This window comes from Chiloscyllium plagiosum, chromosome 31, assembly GCF_004010195.1.
Source record: "Chiloscyllium plagiosum isolate BGI_BamShark_2017 chromosome 31, ASM401019v2, whole genome shotgun sequence".
Lineage (NCBI taxonomy): Eukaryota > Metazoa > Chordata > Chondrichthyes > Orectolobiformes > Hemiscylliidae > Chiloscyllium > Chiloscyllium plagiosum.
In genome coordinates this window covers 10,165,157-10,173,050 of record NC_057740.1, presented here as the reverse complement: position 1 = coordinate 10,173,050, position 7,894 = coordinate 10,165,157, and positions in this window count along the sequence as shown.

Genomic DNA, 7,894 nt, shown 5'->3' with positions numbered 1-7,894 from the left:
CGCAACCCACCCATATCCCTACATTTACCCCTTTAACCTAACACTACGGGCAATTTAGCATGGCCAATTCACCTGACCCTGCACATCTTTGGATGGTGGGAGGAAACCGGAGCACCCGGAGGAAACCCACGCAGACACAGGGAGAACGTGCAAACTCCACACAGACAAGACAGCCGCTCGAGGCTGGAATGGAACCCAGGTCCCTGGCACTGTGAGGCAGCAGTGTTCACTACTGAGCCACCATACTGCCCCATGTGATATGGTTAAAGGTCAAAAAAGAACGTCTCATTTTTAGGAAATTTAAGTTCAAGACACATAGTACGCTCTAACCTACAGAAACTGATTGATTTAGGGAAAAGAAACTGAAGGAAGTAGGATGAGAAAGTATTAACAACTTCTTTAAGTTAACAATATAGGAGCCATATATTTTCCCATGGACACATAATATATGATGATTAGGGGTTTAGATAGGGTTGACCATGAGAACCTTTTTCCACGTATGGAGAAAGCTATTACGAGGGGGCATAGCTTTAAATTAAGGGGTGGTAGGTATAGGACAGATGTTAGGGGTAGATTCTTTACTCAGCGAGTCATGAGTTCATGGAATACCCTGCCAGTAGCAGTGGTGGACTCTCCCTCTTTATGGGCATTTAAACGGGCATTGGATAGGCATATGGAGGATAGTGGGCTAGTGTAGGTTAGGTGGGCTTGGATCGGCGCAACATCGAGGGCCAAAGGGCCTGTACTGCGCTGTATTTTTCTATGTTCTATGTTCTATAGAATGGTTAGCAAGGTTAGATCACATGGAATACAAGGAGACCTAGCCATTGGATACAGATCTAGGTTGAAAAAAGAAGGCAGAGAGTGATAGTGAGGGTTGCTTTTCAGACTGGAGGCCTATGATCAGTGGTGTTCCACAGGGATTGGTGCTGGGTCCACTGCACTTCGTCATTTATATATAAGATTTAGATGTGAACATAGGAGGTATGGTTAGTACGTTTGCAGATGACACCAAACTTTGAGGTGTAGTGGACAGTGAAGAAAGTTAGAGTACAATGGGATCTTGATCAGATGGGCCAATGGGCTGAGGAGTGGCAGGTGGAATTTAATTTAGATAAATGTGAGGTGCTACATTTTAGAAAGGCAAATCTTAGCAGGAATTATACACTTAATGTTAAGATCCTGGGAAGTGTTGCTGAACAAAGAGACCTGGAGTGCCGGTTCATATCTCCTTGAAATTGGAGTCTCAGGTCGATGGGATAGTTGAAGAAGACGTTTCGTATGCTTTCCTTTATTGGTCAGAGCATTGAGTTTAAGAGTTATGAGGTCATGTTGCAGCTGTACAGGATATTGGTTAGGCCCTTTTGGAATATTGTATGCAATTCTGGTCTCCCTCCTATCGGAAGGATGTTGTGAAACTTGAAAGGGCTCAGAAAAGATTTACGAGGATGTTGCCACAGTTGGAGAGTTTGAGCTATAGGGAGAGGTTGAACAGGCTGGCACTGTTTTCTCTAGACCGTCGGAGGCTGAGGGGTGAGATAGAGATTTTAAAAATCGTGAGAGGTAAGGATAGGGTAAATAGACAGGGTCTTTTCCCTGGGGTGGGGGAGTCTAGAACTAGACAGCATAGGTTTAGGGTGAGAGGGAATTGATATAAAACGGACCTAAGAGGCAACTTTTTCATGCAAAAAGTGATGCGTGTATGGAATTAGCTGACAGAGGAAGTGATGGAGGCTGGTACAGTTACAACATTTAAAAGACATCTGAATGCATATATGAATAGGAAGGTTTTAGAGGGATATGTGCCAAATGCTGGCAATGGGACTGGATTAGGTTAAGATATCTGGTCAGCATGGATGAGTTGGACCAAAGGGTTTGCTTCTGTACTGTACATCTCTATGACTCTAAGAGCGATGACGTGGTGGAGCACTCAGGTAGCTGATGAAGGAGCAACAGTCCGAAAGCTAGTGCTTCCAAATACACCTGGTGAACTATAACTATTCCTGATAAGGGCTTTTGCCCGAAACGTCGATTTTCCTGCTCCTCGGATGCTGCCTGAACTGCTGTGCTTTTCCAGCACCACTTTAATCTAAGACTATAACCTGGTGTTGTGTGATTTTTAACTTTGTCTAAGAGCAATAGAAGCAGAGCTTGTTGCTTTGCATTTGGGAAACATAGATTAAATGTAACTCTACACATGGTTTTTTTCTGAAGTAGCAGAGCAAGTCCCTCAGTTGTGAAGAAGACAGAGCACCAACACCTCTGAAAGGGAGCAAGATATGTTGGAGGACATTTAGCCCCATTGAGTCTGTTCCACCATTCTTTGAGACTGTGGCTAATGTATGGCCTAACCCTATGCAACTGCCTTTGACCCATATCCATCAATACCTTTGCTGAACAAAGGTTTATTTATCTCAGATTTAAATTTAGGAACTTGCCCTGCATCCACTGACTTTTGTGGAAGAGAATTCCAAACATCTACAATGTTTGTGTATGGAAGTGTTTCCTAATATCTCTCCTGGAGAGGTTTCCCTAATTCTGAGATTATGCCCTAGTTCTAGAATCCTCAACAAGTGGAAGTAGTTTGTCTTTATTTACCCTGTCCTTTCCTGTTAATTTTGAATTGCTACAGCTGGTCATTTGGCCCTTTGAGTCCGTATCACCTTCCAAAAAGTGCCCCTCCCAGACCACCACACCACACCCCGCTCCAACTTTATCCCTGTAACGTTGCATTTCTCATGGCCAATCCACATAAGCAACACATCTTTAGACACTGGGAGGAAACCATAGCTCCCGAAAGAAACCCACACGGACATGGGGGAGAATGTGCAAACTCCACATAGTCACCCACAGGTAGAATTGAACCCAGGTCCCTCTTGCTGTGAGGGCAGCAGAGCTAACCACTGAGCTGCCATGTTGCCCCTTATTGGATCATCCCACGACCTTCTAAATCCTGGAGAAAACAGGCATAACTTGCGTAAACTAGATCTGAGGAAGAATCGCTGAACCTGAAATGATAACTCTGATTTCTCTCACGGATGCTGCCAGATCTGCTGAGCCTTTCCAGCAATTTCTGTCTCTGTTCCTAATTTGGATAATTTCTCCTCATAACTTAACCCCTGAAATCCAGACATCATTCTTGGAAACCTGCTTTGTACTGCCCCCAAGGCCGTTATATCCTTCCTCAGGTACAGTGACTAGATCTGTTCACAGTACTGTGGGATAGGCAATTAGAGAAACTGCCAAGTCTCTTGAATGAAAAAGAAACATTCTCCATTACATCATTGGCAGGCTGCTGCACTGTTGAGACACAGTTGCTAGGATTTCCCCAGGGAATGCATGCAGGCATCATCTCAAACTGATTAGATCACTAAGACCTCCAAGGAAAATTAAGCCTCTTTACAATTTGTTCTGTTCACACTTATTAACATCAATATCAAGATAAGCCCTCTCTTATGGATTGACTTGTTAATTGATGTTCTGCAGAAAGAAAAAAACTGCGAAGGGATTCAGATTTAGCATGACAACAGGGAATATAGGAGGAAGAATTGTTCTGTAGAGTCACAGGACAGCTATCAGTTTGTTGGACTACACTCTCAGCTACAGGTCAAGGTTTTATAGTCTGTCTGAGGTCTGCTGATTGGGAACAGCACAGTGATCTGATGATTTAGAGGCTTCTCGTCAGATGCCTTTCTTTCAATCTTTCCAATAAGATTCAGTAATTTCATATATTTTCAAAGTTCACATGAAGACTGCCACAGATGCTACATTGATGTGATGTGTGGAATTCAATTCATCTTCATCTGAATGTTATAACCCACTGGCTGCTTTTCTGAAATTACAGCATTACTTTATGACTGATCCTTGTCTCTGGCCTCTTTATGGAACAGGGAAATAAAACCAAACCATCCCGCGGGTCATTTTTCTGATATGCTCTCAACAGGGGTTGAAAGGCCTCCCAAATTAGCAAGCAAATGAGGTGCTCCTTCTTTTCAAGAGTCCTTTTTGTCTCGCGAGTGAAACCATTTACATAAATGCAACCTGATTGGGATGACTACTTCACGACAGCTAATTGTGTTCAGTTTAATCACAGCAAGCAAGACTTAATTGTCTGTGTAATATGATTGTGAATGGCAGAACCATCTGGTTTCAGTTCTGCTCATGGACTGTAAAAAAGATGACTATTATTTTTCCTGACAACAGCAATGGTTAATTTATCCTTGGGTGAAATTGTTCTTCCCTTTTCAGGCAGCTTTGCAAGTTAAATAAAATGGCGTCAGGTCACATCATGGGAGGAGGCCAGGGCCCTGTGGTGTTATCATTAGACTATTAATTTAATGGGTTTCAATCCCAGTAAGGGAAGTTTTTGAAAATTACTTCATAGAATGAGCGTGTCACTTGCATTTATTGCCCATCCAAGTTGCCCAGAGGGCAGTTAGGAGTCAACCACGTTGCTATGGAGTCGCATGAAGATCAGAATTTTCTTTTTCTAAATGACATTAGTGAATCTGATAGGTTTAATGTCCATTAGGGAGGGAGGGCTGTCTTTACAGTGTCTGGCCCACATGTGACTCCAGACCCAAAGCAATGTGGTTGACTCTTAACTTTCTTCTGGGCAATTAGGGATGGGCAATAAATGCTGGCATAGCCAACAACTCCTGTATTATGCAAATGAATAAAAATAGCATAATTACTGTGTCCATGAAATATGGAGCTTGAAAGGACAGTAGGTCAGACAGCACCAGAGGAGCAGGAGAATCAAAGTTTCAGGTCAAGTCCTTTCATCAGGACTCTAGATGTCAACTTTCCTGCTGCTCTGGTGCTATCTGACCTGCTGTGGCTTTCCAGCTCTGCATTTTATCGACTCTGACTTCCAGCATCTGCAGTCCTTACTATCTCAATAATTACCTTGTGTCAGTTGAGGTGTAGCATGGTGTCCAACACATTTGTTACCCCTTTGTTCCATAACTTTAAAAGCAAGGCCCATTTCATTCTTTCCATTTCTGATGAAGAGTTTATGCCTGAAACGTCGACTATCCTGCTCCTCAGATGCTGCCTGACCAGCTGTGCTTTTCCAGCACTACACTCTTCAACTCTGATCTCTAGCATGTGCAGTCCTCACTCAATCCCAGCCTAACTCAAGCCTTTTTTTAAAATCTGAGGAACTACCTGGATCCCAGTGTTACTATCACTTACTGTCTACTACTACTGTCTACTACTAATGACCGAGAGCAAGGAAATGAATGTATTGTAGCCAGATTTGCAGTTGACACAAAAAGAAGTGGAAAGACAAGGTGCGACAGGAATACAAACAGTTTGCAGAGAGATTTTGATAAGTCAAGTAAGTTGACAAAAATGTTAACAAGTTGAGTATAATGTAGGAAGATATGAAGTTCATTTTGGAAGGGAGAGCAAAAGAACACTATTATTTGAAAAGAGGAACAACTGCAGAAAGCTGCAACACAGAGGGACTTGTGCACGAAGCACAAAAGCTAATACACAGGCTAATGGAATGTTGGCTCTTTGTTTCAAGGGGGGTTGGAGTATGAGTAGAGAAATCTTACTGCTATCATACAACAAAGAGACCACATCTACTGTACTGTGAGCAGTTTTGGCCTCCTGATTTAAAGAAAGGTATATCATTGGAGGCAGTCCAGAGAAGGTTCACGGGATGATGCTTGGTTGGAGAGGTCATCTCATGAGTAAAGGCTAAACAGTTTGGGACTGTACTCACTGGAGTTCAGAAGAATGAGGGGTGACTTCATTGAAACATTCAAGATTTTCAAGGAGCTAAACAAGGTAAATGCTGAGAGGATGTTTCCCCTCATGGGGGAGTCTAGGACCAGAGCGCATAGTCTCAGAATTAAGGGACACTAATGTAAGACTGGGATGAGTAGGAATTTCTTCTGAATCATGAGTCTTTGCAACTCCTTGTCATAGAGAGAGTGCAGAGTCCTTGTGTATCTTTAAGACTGAAATGGATAGATTCTTGATCAGGAAGCAAATCAAAGATTTGAGGAAAGGGCAGGAAAGTGGACTTAAGACATGTCAGATCAGCCATGGTCTGACTGAATGGTGGAGCATCCTTGAATGGCCTATTCTTTCTGATCTGTGAATGTTTCAAACCAACATTATCAGAATTGTTGCTAAAAATGGTGATGCAGAGCTGGAGATAATCCATCTTATACAAAAGAAAATATACATTATCTCCAAGAAATTAGAGGAGATGCTGAAGAACATCTGTGCAAGCCATCAAGTTATTAGATCTAGCCTAAGGAACGCGAATGAACTGGTCAAATGGGAGAAATGAGATTAAGGCCCAATATCAGCCAGTACAATGTTTGCAATGAACACCAAACTCAGTAAGCTAAAGAGCAGTCTCTGACACATGATGTCCCAGGCAGAACACGGATTAAGTTTGAAGTAGACTTCTTTACTATTGTACTATTGAAATCAACATTCAGTTTTGTTTTCAGGGGAGCTAATGGTAATATCTTGGTACTAATAATCCAGAAACTCAGACTCAATGATGTGGGGTGATGTGTTCGAATTCCACCATGGCAGATGATGAATTTAATTATTTTAAAAATCTGGATTTAAAAGCTAGCCTAATAATAGTGGGCATTGTTGATTGTTGGAAAAAAACCCATCCGGTTCATAAATGTCCATTAGAGAAAGAAACTGCTGTCTTTACTCAGTCTGACCTACTACGTGATTCCAGATTTATAACAATGTGGTTGACTCTTAACTGCCCACTGGGAAATTAATGAGGAGAAAGTGAGATTCCTGAAGAAGGGCTTATGCCCGAAACGTCGATTCTCCTGTTCCCTGGATGCTGCCTGACCTGCTGCGCTTTTCCAGCAATACATTTCCAGCACTGGGAAATTAAGGATTGGCAATAAAAGTTGGCCTAGTCAGTAATGGCCACATCCCGTTAATGAATGAAACAAAAACCTATTAAAAACCTGACTATTGAGTTAGAACAACTGAGGTCAACAACCAACCGGTGAGATTGTAGAAAGGACTTCAGGCATTACAACATGGCTGACATCAGGATGAGTGACAGTAGCCCTCAACTAACAAGTGAAGACTTCAGCCACTTCAGAAAGGATGAAGAAACAGAACTTTATGTCTCATTTCCATACTATCCCCAGTTAAATGGAAGGATTGAGATGGCAATCAACAGCAGTATAAAGGAACAGTGCACATTCAGGAGACTTTTGGAGAAAAACAAGCCATGATCCAAGAAGCACAGTGGTTGAATGGATGGAAAGTAAGCCAGCACAATAACTTACGTTATGCTGCACTCGAACCACTGAGCTCAGGGTGAAGAAAACCGCTGAAGTCAGAAGTATTGGCAGGCACGAGAAAATCAAGGTGAGATGGCAGAAAGACATACTTAATATTGGTAGTTTTGGTAATGAGATAGCTTTGGCAAATAGAATTAAGGAGAATCCAAAGGGTTTTAACAAATAAATTAAGGACAAAAAGGTAACTAGGGAGAATAGGGCCCCTCAAAGATCAGCAAGGTGGCCTTTGTGTGAACTATAGACTGGTGAGCCTGACCTCGGTGATGGGCAAGTTGTTGGAGGGAATCCTGAGGGACAGGATGCACATATATTTGGAAAGGCAAGGACTGATTCGGGATAGTCAACATGGCTTTGTGCGTGGGAAATCATGTCTCACAAACTTGATTGAGTTTTTTGAAGAAGTAACAAAGAGGATTGATGAGGGCAGAGCAGTAGATGTGATCTAAATCGACTTCAGTCAGGTGTTCAACAAGGTTCCCAATGGGATACTGGTTAGCAAGGTTAGATCTCATGGAATACAGGGAGAACTAGCCATTTGGATACAGAACTGGCTCAAAGGTAGAAGACAGAGGGTGGTGGTGGAG